Below are 14,209 nucleotides of genomic sequence, written 5' to 3' on the forward strand. Positions count from 1 at the left end.
CATTAGCCAGTTCTTCCAGTGAAACCTAGATCTGTCTGTTTTGAGTTTCCTTCAGGGCTGTTTCTTAATGCAATTACTGGTTTATCAGGCAGTCTTGACAGCATATTTCAAATTGCCGGAACCCTAAATTAAAAGTTAAAGTCTTTACGTTCATATTGTTCTCCTCTGTCACAACAAGCAGCACCACCACTTTTCATCTGACAAACAGGCACAGCTGTGCTTTTTCTCTAACAAACTCATCTATTTCATGCTTTTCAATAAAACATACAATCTGCTTCCTTCTAAATGAACTTCTCTGCATGTAACAAAATTAGACATTCTGATTTTATGTTTGGACATCTTTCCTGCACATTCATTATCAGTCATCAATGTCCTATTATTTGAAATAGTGTTAATCTTCTCTCAATCCTTTTTCATCCAAGTAACTAAAAAAATTCTAGCTTCTCCTTAAAGTAACAAAGGTAAGCATTTTGACAGATCTACAGATAGTGTCATAAAAGGCTAAGATTATTTCACTAAAAAAGCCCCATCAAAAACAAAACAAAACCCTCCACCAATCACCAGAATTTTAGATAAAACTACCTAAAGAAAATTAGGCATGTAATAAATCTCTAATACCAAACTACTGTATTCATTTATATAAGCTTACATCTAGCATTAATGAAAGGGCTAGCCCCCACCTACGTAAAAAACCCAGAGAACTTATGCAGTACTCCAACATTACTGTCATTCGAACTCTTTATATGTTTTTGCTTTCAGCCCACTCTCCTGTGAAACTGAGACCCATGTGTTTGTGTTAAAGGCATATGTATGATTCAACAATGACTTTCATACCTGTAGATGGGTTCTTTAAATTTGACAGGTAAAGTTTTCAAAATATATTAAGCATTCTCAAATTTCATGGAAAAAGGTAAAATAGGCTGATGGATTATGATAATATTATTCATAAGAAACTTATAATAATTACTATTATTTGTCACCGTTTTCCCTGAGGGAAAGTTTGATGAGTTTCACACCACTAAGAAAACTCCACATGAGACCGTCTTTATAATCACTTTCCTTTTTTCCCCCCCTCGTCACAGGGTAAGTTTCATTTGAGATCTGCACATTACCAGAATGAAATCAGCCATAACATATAAATATATAATAAACTGAGCATCCCTAGTTCTGATGCTCACAGAACTACTTGTTTCTTTTCTGGTTTACAATGCTTGCTTATCTTTTAATTCCTGCATGTCCTTCCCCATAACACATACAGCATAAAGTTACACACTGCTTAGGGAAGATTTTCTATAGCCTGTTGTACAGCTGATCTTGAAGGTTAGATGACTGCTATTATGACCTTTAGAGGTCCTTTCCAACCCCTACCATTCTATGACTCTATGATTATAGCAAACTAATGGGACCCAAGACAACTTCTATGAGACTATTAGTAGTATATAGGTTAATTTCCAAGATACCACATTTATCTTTGAACTCTAGAATGCATTTGCATTTAAAAAGCGAGAGATCTAGCATAAGGCTGTCTTCTCAACTACCTCTGTTCTTCTCTATTTCCCATATCTTAATTTATCTGCAGAGGAAGAAAAAAATAAAAGAAAAATCACCCCTGTCTCTTCCAATAGGGATTTGCTCCAGATTGGGAAACAGTGAATCAACTGTACAAAATTTCCGCTAAAAACATTTGACAGGAGTGCTTCAGAGTGTTCTTCTAAAACTTATGAAAACAGCAGCTAAGGCTACATCTACAGTAGCAAGAAGTAGAGATTTATCAAGAGTGGAACTGTAGAGTGCAAGAGTTGGTAACAAAAATTTACACTAGCCACATTTAGCAGTTTTGCTCTGGACTAGCTCTAGTGCAGTCCCATGTATTAAACACACAATAAAAGCTGGAGCACATTCAGCACATTCCTGAACGCATTTCTTGGCTTAAAACAGGAAAACACAAGCTTTGAAACCACTGCATAGTGCGAACTGAACTACAGTGAGGAGAGATAAGGATAATTATTCTAAAAATGTATTCCTGATTCAAACTAAGACGTTGACATAGATTTCCACTTTGCAATCTCCTCTCTCCCACCTCCAATACTTTTCCCTCCCAAGTCTATTTAAAAATGACTGGTATGACCTAGATCCCAAAGTTATTATTATGGAAACAAAGAAAAAAAAAGTTGGTGGATAAGTGTAAGAGTCATCAAAAATCAGATTAATTGAGGGAAAGGCAGGCAAAAGCCAACATTATAAATGCTGTACAAAGAAAGCCAGCTGGCCAACCCATATGTATATATTGGCTAGTTCAGAAGTATGTAGGTAGCTCCCGCCTAGCCATGCCAAATGTTATCTGTATTCTGGTGGGAGTGTCAAAGGCAGTTGAGGTTAATGCACTGGGAGAAAGGGAATGCATACAGTACAAAGGACTAAAATCTACAGAAAATTGTGCTTTTTAAATACTGTAAGGAGCAGAATTTAAGCAAAATGTTAAATGAACATCTTTTTGCTAATCTAAATTTAACACTTTTGGGTTCCTTTTTCTTCTCATCAGGAAAGTATAAATGACTTCAGTATTTTATTTCACAGTAAAAGCATCCTTCAGCAACAACTTTGAGAAGTGATTTCTTTCCCAAAGAGAGGTTAATTACCAGCATTACCAATGCTAAATGAAACTCTGTGATGGAAGATGTAGTAGCATCGTCTTGTTTTTTTCTTTACAGATCTCAGCTCTTCTATTCAGATAGTTACTCAATCCTAACTTACTGCTATGCTCCCAGTCAGACTGCAATGCACTTGTTACCAGACTGAGATCCACCTCATCTACAGTGTCCTGTAAGAAAAAAAGACTGGAGATAGAATGAGAGATTTGGGATATTTTTTGTTTGTTTGTTTTAAGCCAGAGACATGCTAAGACGCACAAGACTGGGAATTTGGGACTGTGGGGAAAGAGACCATTCGGGCACAACAGGCAATAGGAGGGTAGTAAAGTTCAGTGGTATAGAGCTGGCCTTTTCTGGCATGGAAATTTAAACACCATATGTACAAAAAGAACATCTATAATTTTACCTGATATTTCCCACACAGAAGTATGCCCATGAGGAGTAAAACTTTGTATTACCTAAATGAGAGAATGTAACAGAGCGAAACTTCAGAGGACAGTAAGAGGGATTGTGCTTGGAAGAAATGCACAGGGGACTCCATGATTGACACACTAGATTTTTTTTCCCCAGAAGAGAGAACACAAACCAAAATTCTTTACTCTTGCCGTTCCTGTGGCCCTGTAAAAAAGCACGAACGACCATCTCTTTTTGGTGTTAATGGAGAACGACAAGCTCACTACTGTGGTAGGTTTTCTATTACCTCCTTGGACAGATACACTTGTAGAAACAAAGTCTTAAACACTGATGATGTCTCATGAGAATGTCAAAATAATGGTAAAGGATAGGACATTGCTCAAGGCATACACTTTAAAACTTAATTAGAACATTATACAAAATACTGTTCTGAAATTTCAAAATGTCCAACTGACTGTAGCCACAAAAATGTTACACCTTTCTACCAAGGTCTTCATTGCAGAGGACCATATACACAAAGCTATTCTATAATCATTGCAGCAGTTTATTTGATCTTTACAATGAAGACAAAAGGTTATCAAAGGTTTAATTTCAACAAAAATAGTTCTACATTTGCAGAGTCCTGCAAAAAGTGTTACGTGGATCCCAGAAAAAGACTTCCAATCATCTAGCAACCAAAAGTGCTGCTGGAGTCCAGCATGAATGTACTGCTAAGCAGAATTATAGAAAAAATTAACTCCCAGTCCAAGTCAAAATTGAGTAGGTATGAGATCTATATACTAAAACATTTTTTCCAAAAGCTGACAATACATTAGACATATGCAGGTGTAATGGAGTAAACATACACTGCAGTACATCCCTACTGGCAACCATCCCTTCTGCTGCAGGCTAGAAGCACATTGTCCTTTACAAGCTTAAGGAAAAACAGATGTTGCATAAAAAGAGATAAAATAAGAGGTTATTTGTGTATGTTATGCTATTTAAGACTACATTTTTACCACATCACCACTTCCTGTACGTGGTGTGCACTAAAATACTATCAAATACAACAAACAGAACCATTTACCAGGCACTTCTTGCTATGCACTCCACTGCATTTCATTGTACTTGCAATTCAGTTCTCTATCAGTAACCAGAAAACAAATTGCTAAATACTATTGACTTTTGGTAGCACAATCATTTAGTATGCTGGAAAGAACAGTGCCTGAATGACAAATGCAGTGGCTTTTATAGATGAAAGGTGACAATAACATTTTTATTTGGACAATATTCACTCTTTTCACACATGATTGCGACAGTTCAGTCCATGGAGATTCCAGTGTCAGAGTTACACTAAGAACTAAGAACTAAGCTTCAATAGTCTCAAGCTAATGGTGCCTAAGGCAACAGTATGTTGCAGTATTAAGTGCAAATGCAGTACCCAGCACAGACATGAGTCACAGATTTGGCAGATTTTAAGGCATTTGATGACAAAATATGACAAAACACTTTTGGTCCAGAAGTGCATTACTTTTTATTACAAGTTTCCTTTAAGATTTGCACAATACTTGAGATGACTTTGTGGCTAAAACATGCAACTCTGAGAACAGTTCTACTTCTTTCTTTGCTATACCTATTGTGCAACCTCAGAAAAAGTGCTGTACCTCCCTCCTGCAGCAATTCCCCCTACCAGATTTTAGATTATACACAAAAAAAAAAAAAAAAAAAAAACCAAAGAAAACAAAACATCAGGCTAACATAAAACCACTTTTCAGAATATATGTCATGAGATAACTTACATATGTTTACATTGGAGCCTCCACAGACCCTAGCTACTGTGTGAAATGGACTACTAGGCTCACAGTTGTATCAGAGATTATTTCTACATTTTAATTTGAAATGTTTAGATACTTGAGATCCAAACATAAGGATTGCACAAATCTTTCTGCAATAAGAAAAATAAAATATTTAACCCTATTTTATAAAACTGTCCTTGAACAATTAAATAGGAATGGGCAGTGATTACTCAATCTCCTGAACAGCTTTTCATATACACTGAAGTACCTACTCATCGCATGCCAGACTTGACTACACAGTGCTAGGATGAAGTCCCTAAAAAACAGCCAATGCTCAGGCAGCAAGGAAGATTTTCCAATACTTCAGCTGGAACTCACCACTACTTCCTACCAAAATAAAAAATATATCTCATAGTCTAGGAATTTCTACTCAGATGAGGGGAAAAAAAAAAAAAAAAAAAAAAAAAAGAGGACATACAACACTTTCCTATGGAGAAAATAAATACCACTCTTTGCAGGGGTTTTGTTGCATTCGCCTTCAGAAGACTTTGATCTCCTACCCAGAACACCTTCAAACCTCTATTTTAAGTGCTTGGTTTCAATTGGCAAGTTCCACAGATTTCACAATACTCTTAAATTTATTTTCCATACTAGTAGTAGCACCTAAACTTGTCAACTTCTTTCTAACAAATAGGCTCTATTAAAGAGTAGGATTGATTCTGTAGTTTGCTGACTAAGTTTTAGTAAGGCTTTTAATTTTCCTCCTCTTCTTTCAAACTAAACACATGCTTAGCAAAACATACAAGAACTTCACTGTTCATAGAATTAAAGAATAGTCTAGATTAAGGGACATATGGAAGTCCCTCAGTTGTCTATTCAGACATTTTCAGCTGCCATTGTACCCTACATAGACCAGGTTAAGTTTGTTACTTGAGCAGCAAAAAAAACCAACCAGCTTACAGAAACAATGGAAAATACAAACCTTCCTATCCTCATCTAAACTGGCATGTATAAATCATACAGTGGCATTTCACAAGCTGCACACTGTGGAATAAGAAAAAACATTGGCCAAAATTTTCCTTTACAGAATCTTGTTCACTGATTGAAAAATATCACCCCCTAACATGCCTTTGAACATATAATGCTTAATTGCTGTGGACTGACTTAAATTTTAAAGGTACTGCTGGTTTATAAATTACAGATAGCTCATGGGTCAACAACATGTTATCTGAGCAAGAGAAGGTTCCTTCCATGTCACAGCTCATCATCAGAAACACATCTGCACTTCTTTCTCTAATGTCTTCTTGCAAGTACACTTAATAACTGTTATCCAAGTAAAGACTGATAATCTTATTACAGCAGCACTGGACATCTCTTGCCTCACACTGTTAACAAACTCAAAAATCTACTTGTCAGGATGAAACCAACACGCTGGCATCAATTCACTTCTGAAAGAAAGAACAAAACAAGACAAAGCAAATCAGATTTTTAGGTTATCTTACAAACCTGATTTTATTTACACTCCCTTGGACACAATCAAGCAATATATTAATTTGTTGAACATTCCTTTTAAGCTATTTAGTCGTTAATGCTCTTGCTGAAATGTTTAAGTAGCACTCAAGGCAAAAAGTGGGCTTTCTGTGATCATTCTTACTATTGGCAAAGGAAAATTCGCATAGCAATTGAAGAAACTTACTTTTGTTTCTGTGTGAATTTTTTTGATAATTGGGTAAAGTTATGAGGAACCACAGACCAGAAACACATGCAGCAAGTAGCTTCACTTGCTTCCAGAGAAAGAAAATCTATTTGTCGTTTGTACCATGATTCCCTGTTATTTCAGCTTGCCTTGATTTCTACCTTCTTATCCATTTTAATTAATTAAAAAAGAGAACATATCTTGGACACCACCACAGAACTTACCATCCAAAAAAAAAAAAAATCAAACCTGGGGAATAATAAGGGTTAGGCTGCTAGAAGATGAGAATGTATTACTTCATTTTATAGCAGTGAGACTTAAGTTCACAAAAATAATTCAGTCAGGAGTTTGATCAATTTGCCATATCCATAGAACATTATAGACTATTTTCCAGGTCATTTTACATTAAATAGTATTTTATACTTGGTGAAATCATAGTTACTAGTGACTTCAATTTCTGCCAGCAACTCCTCTTCCCTACCATTGATGAAGGTAAAAGGTAAATCAGTCTCAAAGTAGTTAAACACAAGTGAGGAAAACACTTCACAAACGCTCACAAAAGGCATGTATCTTACATAAATTCCAAAAAGACTTAAGATCAGTAATTTCCAGGGTCAGTATTCAACTTTCCTCAACATGGGGCAAAATATAATAAGAGAAAAAGAAACACAACATTCTTCTACATGGATAATCAAACATGGAAGCGTTAAAGAAAATGAGCATGGTGGGCTCTACTACCTAACACCTCACACCTGTATACTTAATATTAAAATCCAAGCATCAAAAAAGGTGTCATTTTCAAAGGACAGGACACTCTTCAAGAATCAGCTAGTTTCACGGACCTAAAACCTGGCTAAATTCATCTCTGACAAGCATCATCTAAAAGAAGAAACCAACAGACTGTCTCAAAAGTCTCTGTAAGGTGCTGAGAAAAGATAGGAAACAAGGTAATTCTTTCCCAGTGGACTCTTCAATATCTAGGGCACTGAACAGCTTATGGACTTCTTTTTAAAGGCAAAAAAAAAAAAAAGCAAAAAAAGCTGAGAAATAATTTGTTTACATAATGTGACAAAACCCTGACAGTGACAAAACCCTAAAAACAGGTAAGTGGAGAAGACAATGCTTTGCAACAGGGATCCCAAAAGAACATTTAATATAAACAGACAGCTGAAACAGGGAAGCATTGAATGACAAGGTACCTGAAGGAAAAATAAGATCACAGTATACAATTTCTCTGCTTTTTATTTTTTAACAGAAATAGTTTCACAAGTCTGAAATCCTCAATGTTAGCTGTTTAGTAAAAGAAACACATACAGCCAAAGAATTGTCTTTACAATAGGTATTCTCTGATATATAACTCATTTGGACAGATATTTATATTCAGGATGAACTTTCAGAACAGAAGTCCTACTGCCTTAAGACTACAGAATAATCCATTATTTCAGAGAAGGCTTTGAAGTGCTGTGAGCTTACTTAATAGAGAAGCATATCGACTGGATGCATACATTACTAATTAACTTGAAAACCAATAGCTTTAAGCAATTTTCATAACAGGATTTGAAAACGCTAGTTTTTCTAGAAAGTATAAAACAGATGACAAAGGCATCTCAGATTGTGAAAGAATGGGAGAGTCTTCATCAATAAGCTATTATTACCTTGCAAAAAAATACAGATCATTCTATCATCACTATTTCCTTATAGAATTTCCTCTTAATACCCAGGTGCTACATTTAAATTAATATTTAATTTAAAATTAGTTTAGGTATAAAACAAATTCAAAATAATTACCAAAGCTGAAAGTTTGCAGAACTTGCATAACATTAATGAGATGATATTTTTTTATCAGAGAATAGTTAGGAATTACTTAAAAGCAGAAAATCCTCTCTGATTCCGAGACTTGTGTTGAAGCTTCTTTTTATGCATACAAGTGTACACCCCCTGCCCTAAATTGGGAGGGACAAGATGTAACAAATGAATGTTTAAGAATCAGGTTATCTCCTCACATTAGCAACAGAAACAAAAAAAAGCATTGCCTCTCCCAAAGATAGTAATAAACCTCTGCCTTCCAGAAATCAGACATTGCCTCTCATTTCAGTGTGGCAGGATTTGCTTCCACACAGTGACAACAGGTATCGTTATTTCTCAACCACATACATCTACAGAGTTCTTCCATGTGGGCAAGTAAGGAACTACACATATGCCACTATTCAAGATAAATCTGTAGGATGTTTGTCACTACTGTCTTATTCACAATCGCATTTCTCTACTCTTAGATTAATACTTTGTCTTTTCATGGAAGATCCTAGGATTATTGTTTTTACATAATGCTGGCTGCTCTGCAAGGAAGAACTGGAAAGAAACCAATAGAAAGATGAGCATACAACTGGTTGAATAAAGAATTGTTTTCCTTCTTGAAAGGAATTCTGCAAGATCAAAAAAATTGTTTCTTTTTGAGACCTTTTAAGTTTCTTTTTTCAAAGTGTGTCAAGTTTCTTACTAAGATGTTATCGATATTTGAATAATAATTTCTGAAGAAGTGTTCTCATTAATATTTATGCTTTAGCTACTTTTCATATTTGTCCTTCGGCAGTGGAAAATAAGGTCGTTTCACTTTCAGTTTCTCATTCACAAGTTTACTCTGAGTTGCAGGCACTAGAAGAGACTTTCTTCAACTAAGTTCTAGTATAAACAACATAGAGAAGACATAAATGTATTTGGCTTTTCTTAGAAATACCAGAAACTGCATTTTTAGTAAGCAAATAAAGTGCAAAGAAGGTCAGTTATACAACCAAATAATTAGCAATTTTATTTTTTAAAACCCCAACAAAATAAGAGAATTCTTAATGAAGAATCTTCATAGCAGAACTTAGTAGAAAGCACCACAGCTTTACAAGACTACCACACACAGGCAGTACAAGAAGGCAGCATTCTTTTGACTATGCAACACGAAATTCATCAGGAAAAAGACATTAGGTACAAACATTGAAAAAAACCCATTCTACTCCACATTTGAAAGAAAAAGATGTTTGACAGCTTTATAATTTATCAAGTCTTTAGCAAAAGGTTCATCAAGGAATCCCAACAGACTAACTAAAATTGGAACATAACAACATTATACACATGTTATTGGGATGAATTCCAGGTTGAACTGGTAATGGCTATAAGCAATCTGCTCTAGCTGACCTTACTGTGAGTGAGGGCTGGACTAGAGGATCTCCAGAGGTGCCTTCTAATATCATGATTCTGTTCCATGGAGTAGAAATGCTGATATTTTTTACCTCAGCAACAATGTGTCTACTGGTATTTCTCTCCTACTGCTGATACATTCAGCATATGAAAATCTGCAGCAACTTAAGCTATCTAGTTAGGACAGCATTTTAAAGGCTTACACAGGTGGCTTGTGAGTACTGATGTCATATTGAAGTTAAACCATATCATTAAGACAAAAGCATAGAATACAAACATCACATTCCTACTGAGGGACATATTTAGCTGTTAAAAGAAATATTTTCATGGAAAAACAACCTCACCTCTTTATTATGAGAATAAGACATACATAAACCTCCAGAATGCCTGAAGGTATCTCCCTTTATTCTGGATTGTCTCTCAAAACAGCTTCTTTTCTTTCTCAGAAATTCTTTTCTCTTTATAGGATCAAGAAGGAGTCATGCTTGTGCATGAACTTTGGATCTTAGGAGTCAAGGACACACATTGCAAAATCCATTAGTCCTCCCTTTTAATCTGCAAGTCTGAGAAACTTTTATGTTCACAGGTGTTTCCTCTTGAGTCTGTTTTAGGATGAGCTATGGGTTCAAAGGAAGCACCTGCACAGATCTTAAGCATAACATCATACTCCCATTAAGCTGAATGGAGAAGTGGAGTTGGAAGCTTCAGTTTTGACCTACTGGTTATTCCTTAAAGATGTAGCTAAGTATGTCTTTGTCAACTAAGAAAGACTACTCCATTAGCACAGTGTCTACAAAAGAATCTAAAGCTTTTCTACCAGTACTTTGCCAAACAAGAGAAGCAAGCCTATTGCCAATCAAGTTTCAATTTCTGCAGGAACTTACCTCCCCTTTGAAACCTTATAAAGATCTGCAAGACAAGAGACTTCAAATCTACTATATATATCATGAGTAGAATCTCAGTAATTTATGTCTTCATAAGCTAATGATAATTTGCCAGCCTGCAAAATAAAATCCATAACTTGTCTGCAGCACTGACAGAGGAGTATAACCTGAAAATACAAAGGTGTTTCTCAGGCTAAAAGCAGATGAACTGCCAAGACCTCCTCACAGTCCCTCAACTTCAGCAGCATTCAGCAGGGGTGAAAGAATGTGCTTGAGCACTACTGTTCTTGAGTAAGGCCTAGAGAAGCAGATATAGAAAAGCGCCAAGCTTCTGACTAAGCTTTCTTACAGACCCCCAACTGGAGGTTTTTGTCCTGGCTAAACTATGAAGATGTGCAAAATACTCAACGGTCTTTATTGCCACCTCTTGGCCATTACTACATATCACAAAAGTAACAGAACAAAACAATATGCCAGTTCTTTTATGGAAATACTTTTTTCTTTGGAGGAAAAGAGAATGTGAGAGAATACATGGAGTAGAAACAGAATAATCAGAATACTATTTGCATACAACTGTAACTATTTAGAGCTGTAAAAATAAAGCAAGTACTGCAATCAATTCATTGATGTTTTTACTATATCATCTGGAGAACTGAAGTGACTGGAAAGCAAAGAACTGCTTTTTTTCAAGCTCAGACCCCAATATTTTTTGATCTTTAAAAAGGTAATAGTTGTCAATACACCTGACCCTTCTTTAAGTCAGAAGACAAATGGATTAGCATTATCCACACTAGAAACAGAGTATCACTAAATACATTTTCCATTTCATTTTTATCATTAAACTAGTAGTAAGAACCCAGATAAGCAAGTTGCTGAACAGTGCAGAGCACCACAGAAAGATAATTTCCCTCAGTGTTCTTTATTACATACGATCTTTAAGCAATCATAAACAAGAGGAAGATATTTCCACAAACCAGATAAGAAAGCTGTCTATCTACCAGAGCTTGAAAGGTTTTGAAAAGCCAAACATTTATTAAATAGAAATAATACAAAAGGCTTTGAAAGAGAATGGAAACCAGAGGAAATGTCTCTGTGTAAGTAAGCCCATTTCTGCTGTCATCAAGTAATGGAACTTTCTAAGATTTCTACCACAGCAACATTCCTGGAAATGTAAAGTGTTATTTGGTTTCTGTGGCATTTACTACATTCTGAAGCTTAGCGAGGAGGAGAAAAGTGCTTTCTACCTCTGATGTCTTCCAGCCTCATGAATGCAAAACATAGGATAAGAAGAAAGTCATTCCAATACTCTCCATCTCCACCAGGCTACTGGCAAGTAGAAAGTATATAACAGGAGTAGGGAAGAAAATACCTTATCTTCCTCCTCAGCTTGCATTTTTACTTTTTGCCACTAATACAGCTCACAATTCCATCTCTAATACTGGTAATGACTTTTGTTAGCATAAACCAGTAAAAAAATAATCCTCTTGTGGCATTACCACTACCTAGAGCACACTGAATAGCAGCCATGAAACTGAGAGCTTCTTCATTTGTCGTTTACTGAAGATAAAAGCAGTTGCAGCAGATACAGTAGTGATTCATCAGATCCAGGGAGATAACTCAACATAAGCCAAGGCAAAGAGACACTCTCAAGGGCTTTAAGTCTCTCTTTAGATGAATATTTAAGTTTTATGCAAGGTGGCAATAAAGGTCCTCAACTGCATAGCGAAGACACAAAGCATGGCTCCGTAAGCTTATGGAAGAATTTTCTAAGACTTCTCTAGGTTATGAAATAATAATGAACTGCTAAGAAAAAAACTAAAGATGTTAGCAGGGCTCTGACTTCTGTTATTCTGTTAATAAAACTATTCAGTGTCATCACACAAAATGCAAGACAGAGTTTGTGGTAATATTTATTTTGTACCATCTGTCGCTAGAGTCTAAGTTGAGCCTAATGATGTAGTTAAAAAAAATACAGTCTGATTTAGAGGCTAAATGACCAATCAACACTTATACTACTCCATCTGCAACAGAACATGGAAAAGAAGACCAACTAAATGTTGACGTCCAGCCCATCTCTTCATATGATCAGATAAAAAAAAAAAAGTTAGAAGTTGTTCTGAGTATGTATACAAACAGTGTGGTAGTAGGTTAATCATTACAGATTTTGTGATCAATAGTTTTTTCCAATTTTAAAGAGGACCAACTGTATTAGTCTTCCAGATAATTTCATCAGCCTAAGAGCATCGAAACATGATAAATCAGTTCAATCAATGGTACGTGTTTTTATATATCTACATTTCCAATACTGAGGAAGAAGTTGCAGCTCAGCCATTTCTCGGTGCCCACATTTCCACTAAAAGGATATGCAGGACTCTTCCATCGAATTAAGTTAAAGCTGCAACAGGTTATAGGTTTTGTAGTAAAATAAACAGGCACCTAATGGTGTAAAGAAGCTGCTGTTTGAGGCTGATGACTTCTATTTTAATACACAGATATTTGATTTTCAGTATATGCTTACTAAGGTAAGTGGTAACATAGTAGAACTACCTGCAACTAATGCCAAACACACATTGAAGCTTCATACAAAAACACATTCAGCCTCCTTATTAAAAGACCTTTTCCTCAAAGAAGGTACCTATTATGCAAGCCTGCTAGAAGAAACTGTAAACGTACTTAAGTTTGTTGCACAGAGCTTGCTTTCTTATACAACATCTGTCCTAAGCTTTGCTGTCTGTAATATACAAAGTTCACAATTTTGCACAATCCTCTGTCTGGAATAAGAACACAAAGAGATGACAATGGAAAGGTAGAAATCCTCACATCTGAAAAGACTGAGCTGTCATCTTTGCAAAAGAACCAAAGGCTCTCTGATCAACTGCCTGCACCACCCAGTGATTACTAGGAATTCTGAAATGGAACTCACATACTGCACACCAAAAAACTGACATCACCACAAGAATGCCACCACAGTCCCCTGAGTGCCAAGAAAAACACTGTCACTCTTTGACATTCTAGCTTACAAGACACACACAGAAAAGTGCGATTAAAGAGGGCAGACACGGAGAGTCAATAGGTTTTCCATCACCTTCCCAATAAAGTATTCTGCTGTACCTCAAACCTACAATTTTATTTGAACGACTGTTTCTTGAGCTTGCACAAAGAGCTAATGAATTCACACAGGGTGAGATTAAGGTCCCTAGCTCTTCAAGTCACAAGGTTAGCTAAGAGTCTGAGTTTACATCTAAAATATGAACATAAGTAACACCCAATATCTGCACAAGCGTCAAATAAAAAAGAACAGATGAAATGCCCTGGTATCTCACATCATTCTGATGATCTATTACTCTAGGGACCTCTACCTATGTAACTAAATCAGAAGATTACAGGTGAAGAAGGAAAGACAGCATAGGATACTTCACTCTTTGCAGCTGCAAAGCACCTGTGCGTAGCTCACCATGGTCCTAGAGTAACCTAGATGCACAGATGTAGAATAACCTAGATGTAAGGACAACCAAGCTCCCATCAACTTGCATACTGAAAAACAACTAAGCCCTTGCTGCTTCAAAACTAGAGAAGTGCCCCCATCCCCCCTATATAACACAA

The 14,209-nt window shown here is 36.0% G+C and overlaps 1 protein-coding gene across 1 annotated transcript in view; it reads right to left on the reverse strand.

The window, feature by feature from the left end:
- ANKRD12 (ankyrin repeat domain 12) overlaps positions 1-14,209 on the reverse strand; it is a 61,240-nt gene that overhangs the window by 45,444 nt on the left and 1,587 nt on the right. The gene's annotated exons all lie outside the window — the stretch shown is intronic.

Source organism: Colius striatus, chromosome 4 (assembly GCF_028858725.1).
Source record: "Colius striatus isolate bColStr4 chromosome 4, bColStr4.1.hap1, whole genome shotgun sequence".
NCBI lineage: Eukaryota > Metazoa > Chordata > Aves > Coliiformes > Coliidae > Colius > Colius striatus.